Source organism: Acinonyx jubatus, chromosome C1 (genome assembly GCF_027475565.1).
Source record: "Acinonyx jubatus isolate Ajub_Pintada_27869175 chromosome C1, VMU_Ajub_asm_v1.0, whole genome shotgun sequence".
In the NCBI taxonomy this organism is placed as follows: Eukaryota; Metazoa; Chordata; class Mammalia; order Carnivora; family Felidae; genus Acinonyx; species Acinonyx jubatus.
Genome location: NC_069381.1, coordinates 166,734,957 through 166,754,449, shown reverse-complemented (window position 1 = coordinate 166,754,449; position 19,493 = coordinate 166,734,957). Strand labels below are relative to the sequence as shown.

Genomic DNA, 19,493 nt, shown 5'->3' with positions numbered 1-19,493 from the left:
AGTTAACAGACGTGCAGTAACCTAGTCTGAAAAACATATGACTGCCAAAGGCCAGGACATTTAAGGAATAAAAATTTACATAACACCACTAGGTAAGGCACTTAGATATTACAAGGTGGTAGCTGAGAGTGAGGGGAAGTTAGAACGCATAATGGAGGGGTAGGAAAACGAGTATCAGTTACAGCCTTGAGATCAACTGCCATCATGAGAACACTGATTTATCCCATTAACTTCCTGTGTTTCTCCAAATGCAGAGACGACCATAGGAACCATGGAGGAGTTTTTCCCCAAACCTAAATGGAGAAGTAGATCTGTGCAGTACCAGGTGTCCTGGCACAGATCTCCTGCTATTGGCAGCATAGTTGACTGCTGGCCCCATTTCTTGCTCCTCTGGATCTATTACTGTGTTCACACTGAGGCCATGCCTCCCACAGTCACCCTTGGCCAATGAATGCCTGAGGAGAATGAGGGAACTATTCCTAACCCATTCCTACTAGGCACAGAATTCCTATGACTAGCCATTTTGGTTTGAGAATTCCCCAGGGCCTCAAATGTGGCTAAAACTTTCCTGGAACTACACTATAATCTGAGACTCTTTATACCCCATCCTCCTTCTTTCTCCCATCCCCCTTCACAGGTGTAAGGCCAGCCTCATAGTCTAATGCTCTCCCTGTTTACCCTCTACCCCTCATACGTTTTTCACCAAATAAATCTTTTCCATATAAAGTCTCACCTTGGTGACTGCTTCTCAGAAGACCTGAACTAACACAAGGCCAAACCCATCACAACATCCCTCACTGTTATCTTGGACCAAAGTAGGCAGCATCACAGCGTTCCTCAACCATGCAGCCATACTCTGCCTCTTTCTACCAGTGTTAAGAACCCTAAGATCTTTCTTGGAAGAGAACCAAGAATTCATTTCTACTTAATGTCCTCCTAGCCCAAGGGAGTTGAGTGTACAGGAGATGGAAAATAAGATTAAGTAGTAAAGATGGTTTTACATCTAACTTTTAAGCCCAAGTAAGTTCTTTTATATCCATAGTCTGTTATCAGCAATGTCCTACCTCTTCTATCTTCCAGCTGGTAGGTCATCAGCAAATATTTGAGTAAACACTTGTATTTCTTTCTATATCACCAGTTAAGGTCTTAAAGATACTCAAGGTGGTATATGCCAGACCACTCCACTTACTTCGTTTTCTCCCAAAGGAGAACCACCCCCCCCCCCCCCGCAAAGCCCACCCCGATAGATTCCTACATTGTGCTCAGACTACCTGCTTCCAGTCAATCCCTGAATTTGGGAGCCTCTCCCAAGGTACTTTTTCTCACTTGTCCTTTCATCATGTAAAGCATATAATATATAAAATTAGAACCTATTGCTTAAATCCTGGTTCTGAGACTTATTCTGAAAACATAGACCAATAATTTCACTTAAGCCTCAGTGTCCTCATCGCTAAGTGGAAATGATGATGTCTCCTTCAAGTGGTTGCTAAAGTATTAAATAAAATAACAGTTATAAATTGTAAAAGGACACACAAATGTTAGTTATTATTTATTACTTTCCCCCTCACCCCTCATTCAAAAAGATATTTATACCATACAAACTTTTTTCAGTTTGACTAGAGAGAGATCAAGTTCTTCAGTTCTTTGTTCTCCACTCTGAACATGAATTTACTCTCATTCTCTATAACATTTATGAGCACAATACTGCATACCTATCTGAAAACATCCAGAACTGCTAGTATTCTCATTGTTTTCTATTTGTCTGAAATAGTGTTTTCTATCATGTTTTATAATCTCTCAAAGGGTAAATATCCTAAATGAATAACTATTTTAACACATCTGAGTAATCTGCACAATTAAGCACATAATACATGCTTAAAATGATAATTTTGATAAGTCATACTGAAGTAAAAATATTCACTGCCCTTCCCTGCTGGGTCCCTCTCAGTGGAGTCTTTTCTAGTGACAGGATTATATTTCCTACCCAGAGATACTGGGCTCAACCACATTACTCACTCTTTCCAATGAAGTGACATGGGCCTCTTCCAAGCAGAAGCTTTAAGAATCCATATGTGATCCACCTTTGCTTGTTTCCCCCTTTGCCATAAGAAAGCAAATATTCCGGATAGGGACCTCTCCTTCAACTTGGATATCCAGTAGAGAGGACCCATGGCAGACGTATAATGTGAGATATAAATAATCCTTCGCTGTTGGCAGGAGATTTTGTATTTGATTGTTCCTATGAAGCCCACCTAAGCTGACTAATACAATCATGGTAGCATAGTATCTGGTGTACTATTCAATTTCAGTGTTTGTATTATTCCACAAACTTAGGTGTGCAAGAAAGAGTGCATGTCTTCATTGTCTTCATTTTCTGCATATTGACTGACTCCTTGAAGCTTAAACTTTTGGAAACCAGATTTAGAAAGACTTAGGGCTGTTAGGGCTGTGCTTTTTGCTCTCATATGCATCCACTCTTTGCTAATGACCCACAGAGCCCACTGCTGGCATATATACGGGAAGGTGGGGGGGGACTAGAAAATATAAGGAAAAAACAAACCTCAAATTATTCTTTAGCCACACTACTAAAGCATGGAGTAATATAAAATGAGAAAAGAATTCAGAGTTACTGAAATCAGATCAGTGTGATGTTTTGTTTATCATGAACAATTCCTTTTATTTAAAACTCTAAAGGGGCGCCTGGGTGGCTCAGTCGGTTGGGCGTCCAACTTTGGCTCAGGTCATGATCTCGCGGTCGTGAGTTCGAGCCCTGCGTCGGGCTGTGTGCTGACAGCTCGGAGCCTGGAGCCTGTTTCCGATTCTGTGTCTCCCTCTCTCTCTGACCTTCCCCCATTCATGCTCTGTCTCCCTCTGTCTCAAAAATGAATAAACGTTAAAAAAAAATTAAAAAAAATAAAATACAATAAAACTCTAAGAATTCTCAGATTCCTAATGCAGACATACTGAAAAGAAACATAAAAATAGTATTCCTACATTTTGCTCTGCTTTGATTTTTAAAAACTAAAGTGTGCTTATAACTTCCACTATTCTACAATTTTATATAAAATGAAGCTAGAATGAAACATGGATGAAAATTTTTTTATTTGTTGCCAAATATCTTCTCTACATGACATCTGGATATTTAGAACATCTGCACAACTGACAATCTTTCAACTTTTCATCTGGATGTTTGGAAAATACAGAGAAAACATTTCCTTTATAAATCTAATTGTTATTCTTATGTAGTGCTATTCTAATGACATATTTGTTAATATTAGTATTATTCTACTCTTTTATTAAATAAAATATGGATATAATTTTGGAGCGAAACAATAAACTGTTTAATGTTATGGTGCATGCCCACATGCAAGCTCTGACAGTTAAAAGGGAACATTTTTGGTGAATTCTTTCTTCACAGCAATCAATGTATTTCAAGAGAGATTAACAATAGAATGTATCAAAGCACTCACTCCACGTTCAATGGTCTCTATTGTGTATGCCCTTTATGTGAGATGAGAGAGTTCTATTCTTTGGCCAGATGCTGATATAGTCCTATAACATCTGCATTGATGTCTGCTTGGCACTTAGGGTAAGGGGGGGAATTTGATTGCACTCTTGAGGTTGTGGAACATGGAGACAAGCATCATAATCATCCTTTGCAAAAACTCCAAGGGCCTTAGTTACATGTTTTTCCCTTGTCAACATCTGTCAAGAACCACATGTCAATTACTACTCCATCTTTTCTCAGGTAATAAAGGAACAGAGAACTCCCAAATGAACAGTCTTTATCTTTCCCACAATATGCCCCAGGCCTTTGCTTTTGGATGTAACCCTCATAAATTTTTGTCATTTTCTACTTAGAGGGATCTTGGCAAAGAAAGAAGCCTGAATGGAAGACAACGGTGATACTTTTAGTACAGCAAACCACATACAAATGTTTGTTTTAGGACATCTAATACAAAGAAAGTCAGGGTAAATTTTACTGAACTATTTCACTTTCCCTAGAGCCATCCCTGTGTATTACTGATAAGATCACCAACAGCAGATTTATATTTAGTCTCATTTTTTATGTTTGTACTATTTTATCTTCTTTTATTTTTCATCTTGTTTACTGGCTTGTACAGGAGTGTGTGTTCGTGCATGTGTGTATTCACCATACCTAGCAGAAAACACTTTTAAGTAGTGAACAGGGGCAGAGTGTGGCCCCACTGTATGCCTAAGGTGAGACCTCTAGTTACCTATCCTTCAAAATAGGTAGTATGAGAATCAAGATACTTTTAAAAAATTTTTAATATTTATTTTTGAGAGAGAGAGAGAGAGAGAGAGAGAGAGAGAGAGAATGAGCAAGGGAGGAGCAGAGAGAGGGAGACACACAGAATCCGAAACAGGCTCCAGGCTCTGAGCTGTCATCACAGAGCCCGACACAAGGCTCGATCCCACGGACCATGAGATTATGACCTTGAGCCAAAGTGGGACACTTCACCGACCGAGCCACCCAGGCGCCCCAAGAACCAAGATACTTTATAACGTATGCTTTAGGAAATTTCATTCTCTTCTAAGAGATAGCCAAAAGCAATGGCTAGAGATCTTATTTTAGCAGAATCTTTTTATATGGTTGTTAATTCATTGGACAGTGTTAAATCATAATTCGCCCTAACTTCCAAATGTACCATTTGTCATGACTTTCAGACTCAAATCAACAGAAAGTCTCCATATTTCAGCACATATAGGTAGATGGCCATCTGAAATTAGATGAGCCCAGAAGTAGAGAACTTATAAAGAGATGTCGGTGTATTGCCACAATTGCTCTGGTAAGAAAGTAGTTGGAAAGAGTTCTTAACCAAATTTCATAAGTGAGGAGTCTAAGATGTTCTGAAGGCCTGTGTTCTGTTGTGTGTGCCAGGTTGCTTTTTCTCCCACCTAAGTTGTATAGGTTATGGATTTTTGATAGTTGCTCAATGGACTTTATTGAGACCCACTAGTCCTAGACGTTAAAAACCAATTGTAAAACCAGAAAGACCCATAGATCTTGCCTTTAGGAGTTTAGTTGGGATGACAGTGCCAGGTACACAAAGAATGCTATGTGGTGGATTGAAGATGGCCACAAATTCTTTGTTGTTCATCCTCCCAAGGTGTGAAGTCTCTTTATTCACTTAAAAAAAATTTTTTTTCAATTTATTTTTGAAAGAAAGAGAGAGAGAACGAGCAGGGAAGGGGCAGAGAATGGGAAAGACACAATTCGAAGCAGACTCCAGACATGGGGTTCGAACCCACCAACCACTAGATCATGGCCTGAGCCAAAATCAGATGTTTAACCAACTGAGTCACTCAGGCACCCTGTCTTTCCTTTCTTTAATCCAAGATGGCCTCATGGCCTTTGACCAATAGAATGTGGCAGAAGTGATGCTGAGCTGGTTCCAGGCTAGATCTTAAGAGGACTGAGAGCCTGTGCTTTCTCCCTTTTGAAAGAGGGCTACCATGCTATAAAGAAGTCCAGGCTATCCCTGTGGAAAGAGGCCATGTGGAAAGGTTCTGGAGGAGGAAAAGCCATACAGAGTGAGCCCACACAAAGAATTGCAGGACCACAGCCGACAGCACCAGGGCCCCAGGCATGTAAGAGAAGACTTCTTGGACTTTCTGGCCAGGGCCACCACCAGTTAGGGGCAGCTTCCTGAGTGACTACAGCTAATACCAAGTTGAACAGAAGAAACATCCAGTCAACCTACAGAATCATGAGAAATAACAAGTTATTCTTGTTGTAAGCCCCTACATTTGGGTAGTGTTTGTCACATAGAAGTGATTAACTGAGGGGCGCCTGGGTGGCTCAGTCAGTTAAGCATCCAACTTCGGCTCAGGTCATGATCTTGTGGTCTGTGAGTTTGAGCCCTGTGTCAGGCTCTGTGTTGACAGCTCAGAGCCTGGAGCCTGCTTCAGATTCTGTGTCTCCCTCTCTCTCTGCCCCTCCCCTGCTCATGCTCTCTCTCCCTTTCTCTTTCTCCCTCTCAAAAATAAAGATTTAAAAAATATTATAGAGAAGAAATAATTAACTGATACAGCTTGCAGATCAATATACACACCAAAATTTGCAGAGACCCATATGGGAGCATCAAATGAGTATATGCAAGGAATTCTGAATTGAGGAGTGATCAGAAGTCATAGGGGACAGTAGAGTCTGACAGCTTTGGTAGTGAAATCTGTTTGAATCTCTCTACCCCACCACTTACTGTCCTTATAATTTGGGCAAATCAGGACCTTTCTTGGGATTCAGTTTATTAACCTATAAAATAAAAATAATAATTCTTACTTTCAGTAATATAGTAAAAGCCAATAAATTGGATAGTATATATAAAGCTCTTAGCACAGTGCCTCACACAGATTAAGAACTCATTACTAGCCATTGTTCTTATAAAGTAATTAAGGAAGGACTTTCTGGAGGAGATAACTTTGAATTGCGTAACAACTAATCCATAAATTTTTATTTTGTACTAAGGATATAGATTCAGTTCATTTGTCCTTGAATCTCCAGGTACAATTCCATTTTTCTGTTGTTCCTAGTTAGATTATGAATTTGTATTGGTTTGTATTAAGAAAAGTGACACAGTCTTTTTGCCTAAAAGAGTCTGAGGCAGAGGCTGTGATAAGTTTCAAAACCCATGTCCTTCCCTTTTGAGCATATAGTTAGATGTAGGTATGGCCACGAGACTGAATTCTGTCTAGTGGAATGTGGGCCAAAATAAGCCCCACTTCCAGGCCTGGCCCATTAAAAACTGTCCTCCTCCAGTGTGGCTGGTTAGCTCAGTTGGTTGGAGTGTAGTGCTAATAACACCAAGGTCGCAGGTTAGATCCCCTTAAGGGCCAGTGATGCTTTTGGGACGCCTGTGTATCTCAGTCAGTTGGGCGTCCAGCTTCAGCTCAGGTCAGGATCTTACCATTCATGGGTTTGGGTCCTGCTTCGGGCTCTGTGCTGACAGCTCTGAGCCTGGAGCCTGCTTTGGATTCTGTGTCTCCCCCCTCTTTCTGCCCCTCCCCCCACTCGCTCGCTCTCTCTCTCTCTCTCTCTCTCTCAAAAATAGACATTAAAAAAAAAACCCTGTCCTTCTCCAAAATTCCAAATGATTTCCTCTTCCTGTTGGTTGGAATATAAGTCCCCACAAAGTGACCCATAGGATCTATGTGTTGAGGACAGTGCCACAGACGGGAGGGGCTTGGATCCTAAAACACCACTAGGAGACAGCTGCCCAACCAGGAATCATTTCACTGAATTGTGACATGAGCAAGAAATACTTCGTTGGTGTGAGGCCACTGATAGTTCAGTATTTTTGCTTCATGGCTAGTGTTGTCATAATGTACAGTGCTCTGATAGCCTATAATCATCTTTCTTACTATTTTCCTCCCCTCACTATCCATCCTTCTTTTCCACAGAAGTAAACCTACTCACCCCTTGTTTCATTTATTACTTCCCTTCTCATCTTCCCATTCTTCTCTCTCCCTACCTTGTCTCCATCAAGTCACCAAGTTGTATACCTTCTCTCCTTAAGAGCTACAGAGATTCCCCCAATGAGCTTCCTTCAACTAAATGGAAATTGAAACTTGTTTTTTTCCTCCTTTTTTATTGCCATTTCCATTCATTTGTAAACATATGATTGAACACTCCTAGAAAGGTCTCTGCACATATGTGATGTTTACTTTTCTGTAAAATGGTAGAATGTTTTTAAATGGTCAAAAATAAATGAAAGTTTAAAATAATTAATAGCTATACTTTATTGAATGCTTATTATACACAAGACACGGTAAGTATTTTGTGTTGATTAAATTATACAGGTCCCATAGCAAACCTGTGCTACATATCATTATCTCCATGTACAGATAAGAAAACCAAAAGTCAGAGCATTTGGCAACCTGCTGGTTTGTGGAAGAGCCAGAAAATCTGAAGCCAAAGCTTGTACTCTTGGCTACACCTCCATGGCTTCTCAATGTGTGGTCATAGACATCGTGTCCTTTTATGGTGAACTGCATGAGCATGTACAAAAAATAAACAGGTGATAGAAAAAAGGATATAAGAATGCTTGTTCATGAGACAGAGCCAAAGTCACTGTATATTAGACATTGGTCTACTGCATTAATTGCATTATTCCTTATGTTCTCTTTGACAGAAATTCTCACTCAGAAATGTATAGCATCCTCTTGTCCATAGGGCCAGACACTCTGTGTCAGAGAAGAGGTAGCCAACCAGTTATGGTGATCAGTTTGCCTTTTTCAGTGTGACTGATTACCTCAGGTCCGACTCCAGTGGTGATAGTATTTCTATGCTTTTTTAGCTGGGAGCTTCTTTGCAATGTTAACTATTTTACTGTCGTGATTTCACTTATAATTTGGGGGGAAAAAGATACTCAGAAAACATCATGAGGGCTAATGTGTGTCAGTCACTTATATGCTAGGCACTAAGCTAATTACTTTATATATATTACATTTAACCCTACCAGTAACCCCATATAATTGAAATTATTTTATCCCTACTTTTAGTTTTTTTAATGTTTTATTTACTTTTGAGAGAGAGAGAGAGAGAGAGGATGAGACAGAGTATGGGTGGGGGAGGGGCAGAAAGAGAGGGAGACAGAATCTGAAGCAGGCTCCAGGCTCTGAGCTGACAGCACAGGCCCCGATGTGGGGCTCAAACTCATGAGCCACAAGATCATGACCTGAGCCAAAGTCGGATGCTCAGCCGACTGAGCCACCTAGGCACTCCCTACCCCTACTTTTAAAAGGAGAAAATTGAGGTAAAGATACTAAGTAGTTTACCGAAGTCACACAGCAAGGACATAATAGAAACCTAGCTTTGAACCCAGACAGTATGGCACCAGAGTCTGCCTTCCCAGCAATATAATAACATAGAGCACAATCTCCAAACACCTGATCTACAGTTGGCACTTGGGCCAGTGGATACCAACCTGGAAAACATTTTGCATCAAGCTGTGAGTGTGTCTTGTCCTTTCCTGTTTATCACTGGGCAGCACTCGTGCATTCTACTGGCAGTGAGAAACCCCAAATTTTATGGCATGCAGTGAAAAGTGTAACTCAAATCGATGCACATATAGGTTAAGAGATGTAATTTATTATATCTTGCTCTGAAAAACACTTTAAGGGTATACTAAATTAAGGCACGTATGTGTGAATTGATCTTTATACTCTCTGCAAACACACAGATGGGGAACAAGTTCTCCATAAGAACTGCTTGGTAGCAGACTTCCGTTACCTGGTAGAGAAGTACTCTAACTCCACGGACATGTTACTCATGAACACTTTTGCTACATAGATCCTAAGGGGCATCATCTTGGGTCAAAAGAGAAGCCTGCTAGATGGGGCTAGGAAGAAATGTGCCATGTTCTTCAGGTTTTTTAAAACCTAAAGAACACACATACCAAAATCTCAAAGAAATTACATATATGGTTTATATAGACCCATGCACATTTATTCTCTCTAATAGAGACAGAACTTTATCTTTGGTCTAGGTGTTTGGCCAAAATACACACTGTCCTTTGTCTTTTGCCTAGGTCTACGAAATATCAAATAACCACCTTCTCTGTCATTTCTGACATCCCAGGACTGGATGAGACCAGTGATTGTCATGGCATTACCATTATATATAATTGGCTTAGCAAAATCAGTAATACAAATAAAGTAACAAAGCATATTGTTTGGAATATTGTTCATGTATGAATATTCACCTTCCAACATAAGTTCTAGATGTAGTCTGGAGTCTCCTTGTGAGTTTTTGTTCTTGTTGTTTTTGCTAGTCTCTCATTCAGTTGAAGAGCCAATGTACAGGTGTTTTTGCCTTAATACAACATGTATATTTCTTAAAGAAAAAGAAAAGCCAACTCAAATCTACAAAATCACATATCAAAAAATAATAGGGGTTATGGGGAAAATAGTATCAGGGTCAAGCCACTCAAATCATATTCAATTTCCACTCAAAACATGTAAAACTCTATAATGATGTGTTAACAAGAACAATAATATTCCTAATAAAAATACACAACAGTTTAAAAACTATTGTGTGACTAATAAAGAAAGAAATACTACTGTATAAATAGGACCTTGCATTGGAAAAACACTTGCATTAAAAAAAATCAAACAAAGCAGCTTGTAGAAGGGCTGGGGGCTGCTGAATTATGGAGACTAGGGCACAGAGCACAAAGACGAGGGAGTACCTCTCCACAGGCACCTCCTGGAGAGCATGTGGCCAGATGGAGCCAGGAAGGGAACGCGGAGGAGCCGACACAGTGTAACTGGCCTGAGATATTCATCTGTCTTCCTGCACTTTGCATTCAGCTGCTGTTACACAGGGGTGCAAAACATTAACATGCTGGGAAAAATCACATGTGAACCAATGCGACCTCCAAGACAAAATCACTGCCTGATCTCGGTTCCACATGAGCTGATTCACACCGCAGAAACACATAGCCATATGAAAGCGGGGCAAACGGTCAGAGTAAAGTGCAACAAGAAAAATGATGACTCTGGAAGGTAGTCATTATGTACAAAAACGATTATTAAAAATTTTAAATAAAGGGGAAAATGGATTATAATTAATCTGATACTTTAAGAAAGAATGTATTAGCTACTTAACTTTTTAAGTTTATTTATTTTGAGTGAGAGTGAGAGCGTGCATGCACAGAGCCGGGAAGGGGCAGAGAGGGAGAGAGGGAGAATCCCAAACAGGCCCCGCACTGTCTGCATGGAGCCTGATGTGGGGCTCAAACCCACAAACTGTGAGATCATTCCCTGAGCCAATATCAAGAGTCAGACACTTAACCGACTGAGCCACCCAGGTGCCCCAGCTAGTTAACTTGGAAAAGTATGCTATAAAGAATTTGAGTCCATAAATGTTTGTAGACATTTAAATACTAACATGAGATATACTTACTAAGAAATGAAGAAAAAAATTATAAAGAAAAACCATGTACCCCAAAATATTTTGTTCCTCTACCAACTTTAGTCCACTCATGCATTTAGAACCATCAGTATGAGCTACAGCTAGCTGCTGAGACATTATTGTTTCTGTACTATTCAGTGCTGTTTGAAATTTTACCACTAATTTTTTGGTAATACATCTTTATAACAAATGGTCAAACTTCATGTGTATGGCCATGTCCCAGAAGTTGCTAGTAGGATGGCGATATTCGATTGTGACTCAGTTCCAACTTAATACTGGTTTTAACATTCAGTCATATAACAGATTTCATTTACCTCAATCCCTAATGAAGAAAATTATTAGGATGACTTCTGAACAATTTCTTATGAATAATACAACACAATGTAACTATTCTAAAGGTAATGTTGTCTAATATGGTAGCCACTAGCCACACGTGATTATTCAAATTAATTAACATTAAATAAAAGTGCCATTCCTCAGTCACACTCACCACATGTCAGGTGCTCAACAGCCACATGTGACCAGTGGCCACTGTACTGAGCAGTGCAGGTATACATTTTTATGATCACAGAAAGTTCAACAGTGAGACAATAGCTCTATTGACCTTCATAGCTTCTGCCAGATTTCTGAAAAAGCTTAATAGTGCCTGAGTCAATGCGGCCTTTAGAAAGTGTTAGCATACCTTTAGCCTCCTTATAGCCTTCCTTTACAGTGACAAGTATGGAAAGATTCATCTCCCTTGCTTTTGCCTTGGGTGCTTGAAAAGACTGAGCCCACCCAGGCACCCTTGGATACAATGGACCACCTCTTACAGATGCTGTCACTGCCCTGCCCGTATTTTTGGCTCTTATGACTTCATTGTGCTCCATCCATCCCGTACATGCCGGTATCTTCATTGTTTTGCCGAAGGCCTTTTTCTGAAACTGCTAGGAGACTTTCTGCCTGTACTGTTGGCAGGGCAGAAGTGCCAGGAAATTTGCACCCAGTAAAAGAAATCTTCAACCAATAATTGATAAAAGTTGCTGTGAAAATACTGTAGGTCCTTCTTTCCTTGGGTGGGAAACCTCTTGAGCTGTATGTTTTGCAGCACTTTCCAGAGTGGCGCAAGGTAGTAGCTGGCTCAATAGGCACCCTATATTGGTGATCTGGCTTCTCCTAAATCACTTTCCACACCTCACCCTGTGTTTCCTTGCACATCCAAATAAACCCTTTGCATCCAAATCCTTGTATCAGGATCTGCTTCTGAGGAAACCCAAACTAAGGCAGTATCCAAATGGTGGGGTGAGAGGGATAAGTAGAAAGAAAGGGGGATTCATAATACTAAAGATAACCAACATTTGTGTCTCTTTAGGTTGTGAACTCCTGAACAGCAAGGATTATATCTGAATTTTCTATTCCCAATGTCTAGCCCACATAAGGGGCTCAAGAAGTATGATAGCTTACAGTGTTTTTTCAGACAGAACTGTGTGATATCCCAACAATTTCTTGATTTGATATCCCAACAATTCTGTTCAGTAGCTATCACCATCATGGTTTTAGCTGAGTAAATTAAAGAACAAATTATTTATTTATTTCCTAATGTTTATTTTTCAGACAGAGAGAGAAAGAGACAGAGTGCGAGTAGGGGAGGGGCAGAGAGAGAAGGAGACACAGAATCCAAAGCAGGCTCGAGCACAGATCCCAACTCACAAACTGTGAGATGGTGACCTGAGCCGAAGTCGGATGCTTAACCGACTGAGCCTCCGAGGCACCCCAGAGATCAAATAAATTAAGTGAATTCCTCAAAGTCATACAGTAAGTCACAGTGCTCGGCCTGGAACCAGAGCACTGGTCACCCCGCTAACTTGGCTGCTGGCCTCTTTAATGGGCCTCGGCTATACCCATGCCACGCTCTTTGCTCCAACCTCTGCCTGACTGAATAGAGCAAAGTAGGTTATTTGTTTCTGCTCCTGTTTCAGTGTTCTAGGTATGTGCTGTTAACCTTATTTTCAGGGACCATGGCTCCTTATCTCTACACTTGAACCTAGAACAAAATGGGAAGAAAACGACAGTGAATTCCTTGGTGCCATACCCTCCCATCTCTGCAAGTGACAATCTCTCCGACACTCACCCTCAGGAGTCTCGAGGACTATATTCCACCAGGACTTCCCCACACAGGCAGTGCCAAGACTTGGGAACTATCAAGAAGTGACAAGAACTTCTGCATCTCGGGGGATCACTCCAGGTTCTGCCCCTTCCCTCAGTTCGGAAACTTCTGCTCTCTGAATCTTTTGCTCAGACTATTAGCTTCGTTCTTGATTAGTGCTACTTTCCCTTTGGGGATATGTTTTCCCTTTAAGGGGTTATAGGGAGTTTTCATCAAGCTGGCTGGTTCTGGAGTGAGGCTGCCTGGGTTAGCATTCATTTCCACAGCTTTATGAGACAGGGAGTGTGAGCCTTAAGCAAATTATTTTAAATTCTCTAAGCTTTGGTTTCCCAATCTGTAGAATACAGATGATAGTGAAAGTATCCACCTATTTAAAAAATGTGCCCATAGGTTCAGTATGAAATTAGATAATCCATGTAAAGCACTCAGCACATAATGGACAGGTAGTGACCATCAGACACTACAGCTGGCCATAAGTTCTATGTGTCCCACCCTTACCCTCACTCCCCATAATTTGGACCCCAAGACACCCACGTCTATCACTGATGGGGTGGCCTGGGCCCCCCCCCTTTATTTAGAAATGGAATTTAGATTAACATGTTACCTCTTTCAAAATTAACAGGAACTCTGGGAACTTACAATTCTTCAACTGAAAGACATGCATTTTTAATGAGAGCAGTCTAGGAAGAAAGCCCATTTGCAAGCAGGGTGCCACAAGATGGTAGAAACCATTTGCCTCCACATAAAAGCCAAGCTGTTTATATCTCCCAGTTATTCACAAGACTGTGCTAAATGATCAGTGTAGGTTCAACAGTGAGCCCTGTACACGAAGGTGGCAGATACATTCTGGTAAACACATATATGTGCCTGTTTTTACATCCAAACCCTGCAAAAAAAAAAAAAGAAGAAGAAGAAGAAGAAGAAGAGGTGGAACTTCTTCAAATAGAATAAGTAAAGGTTGAGAGGGTTTTTTAAATAAAAGTGGTCTTTTGAGCTATGTTATTCCTCTTTATGTGCGTGGCTACGGATACACTATTGATTTCTTATTTATAAACTTTAATTAATTAATTAATTAATTAAATGTTTTAATTTATTTTTGAGAGAGAGAGGGAGACACAAAATCTGAAGTAGGCTCCAGGCTCTGAGCTGTCAGCATAGAGCCTGATATGGGGCTCGAACTCAATGACAGCAACATCATGACCTAAGCCAAAGTTGGACACAACCGACTGAGCCACCCAGGTGCCCCATGTAACCTTTTATTTTTAAATTAGAGATCCTATAAATCTGTGGTACTGTGTATCCTGAACCAAAAATTTGGGTACAAAATCTGACCAATGATTTTTAGAAATTTCTATATTCATGCAAACTGTCGCTGTTACAAATATGTAAGAATTAAATTCCACGTGGCTACATTTAATGAAGCACCTAGTGAAGAGCACAAATATATGAAATCAGAAAAGCCCCAGAGAATCTGGGCACCACGATAGAAAATCAAGTGACACTGCCTTAATTTCCTTTTCCAGGCTTTTCCACAGCAAAGCTCATTGTCCTGCTCACAGACTTTCAAGCTGGATTGATTAGCTAGGCAATCATCTTTACTATATCCAGTGATAAACTATAGTTTTCAGGAAGACAAGGATTTGGTCACACAATGGAGTTGGCACAACTCGGTTTCTTATTGTAAAACAAGATGGAGTCATATACTCACTCCGTAGAAAAGTGTTCTTGTTGTCAGAAGCTTACCTTGGAGTCTGGTTGGTTTTTAACCTTTTAACAAGCTGTCCTGAAGATGGCGCCACGTGCTTAGCTATGTTACAACCTGTATCATTCGTGATTTCCTTCTGAAACCAAGTCCCTAATGGCGGCACCGATTTACAGAAAGATCTGTAGGAAATGCTACCTTGAAGTGATATTCCTGTATTAAAGAATAAAGATTAAACTAAGCCACCCAAGCACTAATCTAATTAGATCACCTCTAAATTTTCAGTTAGAAAAAGGAATTTAGAGGAAAAAATACAGCAAATGCTGTTTGAGTAAGACCCGTGGCATGTTCTGAAAGTCAAAGTCCATCTCTGACCTTGTTCCTTCTCCTTTGTTTCCTATTTGCAGTCAGTGGTACTATCATTGATCAGATTGCTACAGCCAGACACTGGAGTGACATCTTTGATCCTTTTCTCTACTTTAAATTTCCCCTACCAGTGATGCTCCTTCCAATCACCCAGTCCCATGTATTCTAGTTGGTAAGTGTCCACATCCTTCTGTTCCCTCTGTACCAGTGAAGTCTCAGAGCACAGTCACTTCCTCCCCACACTACTGAAGAGTGCGTTAACCATTTCCCCTTTATCCTAGTTTGTCCCTCTCAGTCTGCTCTCTTCATCTAGAGTGATGTTTCAAAAGACAGACCCAATTATGTAATCCCTTGGTTTACAATCTCCCATGGCTCCCTAGTGCTCTACATGCAGTCAGAACTCTCCTTTTTTTTAATATATATGTTTTATTTTATCTTTTGAGAGACAGAGAGAAACAGAGTGCAAGCAGGGGAGGGGCAGTGAGAGAGGGAGACACAGAATCCAAAGCAAGTTCCAGGCTCTGCGCTGTCAGTACAGAGCTCAATGCAGGGCTCTAACCAACGAACTTGAAATCATGACCTAAGCCAGAGTTGGACACTCAACCTACTGAACCACCCAGGCACCCCCATTCAGAACTCTTAGATAGCCTACAAGGTTGTTTATAATCTAGCTGCCCTTCACCCCCATTTGTCCAGTATTCATCTTGCAACACTGTCACAGTTGTTCTTTTGCCTTAGTCATAAGAGACTCCTTTTCAGTTCCTGGTATGTTCACCTCAGGGCTATTTATTTTCATTGCTTCTGCTTGTGCCTCCAGCAACAGCTCCATCTCATGCCTCCCCACACCCTGAGCCATCCCCCCTCCATCCAATTCATGCTTCTCTGGTGGGCCTCAGCACACACACCATTTCTTCATGGAAGAGACCCCTATAGGACATCAGGACCCGGCACTCCATATCATCCTATTCTTTTCTATTTCTTTTTAAAAATAATTTTTATTTATTTTTTATTTTTTTACTTTTTAGAGAGGGAGAGAATGCGCATGTACATGCACACGAGTTGGAGATGGGCAGAGGGAGAGAGAATCTCAAGCAGGCCCCATGCCCAGCTCAGAGTACAACGTGGGACTTCATCTCACAACCCTGAAATCATGACCAGAGCTGAAATTAAAGTAAGATGCTTAACCAACACAGCCCCCAGGCACCCCTATACTTTTCTACTTTTAGTAGTTATTTTATTTTATAATAATTAATCATGTATTTTTCCCTTGCTAGAGTACAAGACCTTGAAAGCGAAGACAGTGTCTTTCCCTCTGTAACATTCTTACAGTGACCGATAAGGCCTTGCATCATCTGCTGCCATCACCTTTTCTGCTCTCATTACCTAAATTCTCCCTCATTTCTTCATTTCAACTTCCTTACTTGTCTCTCTAACTTGCTTTCTCCAGCTTGGCCTCTTTGCTGCTTCTCTAACTTTCCAGGCATGATCCTGCCTTAAGGCCTTCATACGTGCTATCCCCTCTACCTAGAATGTATTTCCTCCAGTTTTCTGTGTGGCTCTCTCCCTCATCTGCTTTGGATTTTTATTCAAAGGCCACATTGTCAATGGAGTCTTCTCTGACCATCCGATCTCTTACCTCCCACTAACATTCCTATCCCTCTCCCTGCTTTATTTTTTACTTTAGCTTTTACCACTGTCTAATATACTTTTATGGTTTAATATCATTCCCGCTACACTAGAATGTGAACTCCATAAGGGCAAGGACTTCTGTCTTTTTGGTTCAACTGTCTCCCCAGTACCTGGAGTTATGATCTAACACAAAGGAGTCAGTGGAACTGTTCCCACTACTCTGACCCTAGTCATTTTATAAAATAAGCCGTTCATCTTTTTAGGCACTAAATTATTCTAATCACCTGGGAAGTCTTTCATCTTCCTGATTGCTTTAACCTGTTATTTCCAGAATAAGTATGTCTTTGGAGGGGATGGAGAAACCAGAACTAAAAATCAATCTTCTCATGAGAATCTGAAAGCAGAAATTTACTGAGGTCCTTTAAGTTTCAGTTGTATCTGAATAATAAATATCCTGAAAACTAAGAGAACATTTGATGTGAGGCCAGAGCTACTGGTCTTATTAAACATGCCTCCTCTTCCTGGACAGCTCCTAGGGTAATGGTTCCTTATCTTTCTGTGAAGGGAGTAGATGCTCAGGGAAAAACTGATTCTCTCAAGTCACTGATGCCCTTTTTATGTTGAAACCCATGGATTGGCCTGACAGTACAATCAGCCTGGTCATTTGGGTAGAAATGTGAGGTTTCTAAAGCCAAACCAGCTGTGCAGTTAGATGGAGACCCATTTCCTGAGCAGGAAATGGCAAAGAAGAATCATATTAAATGACCACAATGTGGGTATCTAGTCATTTTGTAAAATTCCAACACCTTGCAATGATCAACAACTCTAGGGGAAAACCACATCCAGTCTCACAATATGTAAGCCTGATTCATGACTAACGATTCATCACAGATGTTTGATTCAACTTCCATTTTCAGAGTTATAAGATGAGCAAACAGATGCTCACCACCCTGTAATTTCAAGGGAATATCTTACTGCAACTACAACTAAGCACAGTTTCTATAGGAACATGTGAAAAATTGTTACAGAGAAAACTGGGAATGATCATTTATAACACAAAATAGAAGTGAAAGTAAATACAGCAAAATTTGAATTTTTGACCCCCCAAGGTAAAGATCCTAGTTAGTTAAAGCCAAAGGAAAGGAGAAAATGGAATGCCATATTTGATTGGGTGTTCTAAACACAAGACTTGCAAAAACAGCTCATGCCATGTCATCATTACAAAATAACAGAAGACTTGCCAACAAAAAGGAAATCATGTGGGTACAATGAGAAAACAGAGTTGAAGAAGCTGTTATTTAGTTAAACGTTCTAACAATGCAGAAGATTTGGGTAACAATTAGGCTGCAAATGATCAAGATAAAGTTTGGGAGAAGAGGAAGATAGCAGCCATCAATTGTGTGTTGCTGGAGTGAAGTTCAACGGGAACCAAACTGAAATGTTTGGAACCAGAATGAAAGTCTACGTGGTAATTTAATTAAAACAGACGTCCAGACCAGCAGAGAAGGAAGGAAAAGAGAGAGATGTAGAACTAGAAAAGATAACTTCTGGAAGAATTTCCTGTAATTGGGAGCGATTAGGTGAAATGGTGAAGTATGGTTGTAGTTCAGAAGAAAGGATATGAATGAAATATGTAAACTAAGAGATATGAATGAAATTATGTAAACTAAGCTATATATTTATCTCCTTCGTTCCAAAGGACTAATCTTTGGAAGTTGTTAAAGGGATTATATTCTCAAAGATTCTTCAGCTTACCAGGGGAAGGAAAATAGCTGAGATATGAATGAAATTATGTAAACTAAGCTATATATTTATCTCCTTCGTTCCAAAGGACTAATCTTTGGAAGTTGTTAAAGGGATTATATTCTCAAAGATTCTTCAGCTTACCAGGGGAAGGAAAACCAGACAGAAGAGAATAGACCTGGAAAAAAGAAAAAAAAGAAAAAAAGAAAAAAAAATTTCTTAAAATTCCAGAGGACATTTTGTACAACAGAAACCTAAATGATAAAATGAGGACTACAATTACTGATAGCCATTCCTATTTGGTTTCGGAAATGATTACCCTCTATCCTGATCAGAAAAAAAAAATTAGCATATGTAAGTCCTAGACTTGGTTCAAAGACAAACTGACTGGAAGGAAGAGCTAAATCCTGGGGAGGAAAAAACAAAACAAAACAAAACAACACAAAACGAAACAAAACAAAAGTATGCTTGCTTGGTCCCATGTTGGAAAAAACCCTCCCTTATATTGACACTATTAAAAATAAATAAATAAAAACCCATGGAGGGACCTAAAATGAAACATTTTACCCAGTTCCACCGTGAGGGGTCTAAAAGCATGAACAAATAGAAATCAACTTTCTCAAAATATGTTCCACTGAATGCTATTGTCTGGTGAAGCACGCTGGGAATTTCTGGGTCAAACAATATTTGTTAGAGTTACAAGAAATAATCCACAGTGGTTCCTGAGCATCCCCACACATTCTTGCTGGCTATGCTAACATTGCAAGCCCCTGATCATTCCCTTCCTGGGTCGTTTCTCGTGTCTCGTGATGTGTTGCAGGGAGCAACTTCAAGTACAAGTTAAGTAACAGTAACTTCAAGGGATCTCTAGGAAGGAGTTGAAGTCTCCCTCTGGGACAGGAAAAGACTTGTTAGAGATGAGGTAGGCTCCCCAAGCTCAGAGCGGAAAGACCTGCCTTCACACATACATC

At 40.3% G+C, this 19,493-nt stretch overlaps 1 protein-coding gene across 1 annotated transcript in view; it reads left to right on the top strand.

Moving 5' to 3' along the window:
• The window catches only part of LOC113595080 (uncharacterized), a 160,538-nt gene extending 142,139 nt beyond the window's left edge, over positions 1-18,399 (top strand). The window contains exons 9-10 of the transcript XR_008295465.1: positions 15,192-15,322; positions 16,176-18,399. The gene's annotated coding sequence lies outside the window, so the exon portion shown is untranslated. The remainder of the gene's footprint in view (positions 1-15,191; positions 15,323-16,175) is intronic.
• The last annotated feature ends 1,094 nt before the right edge of the window (positions 18,400-19,493 follow it).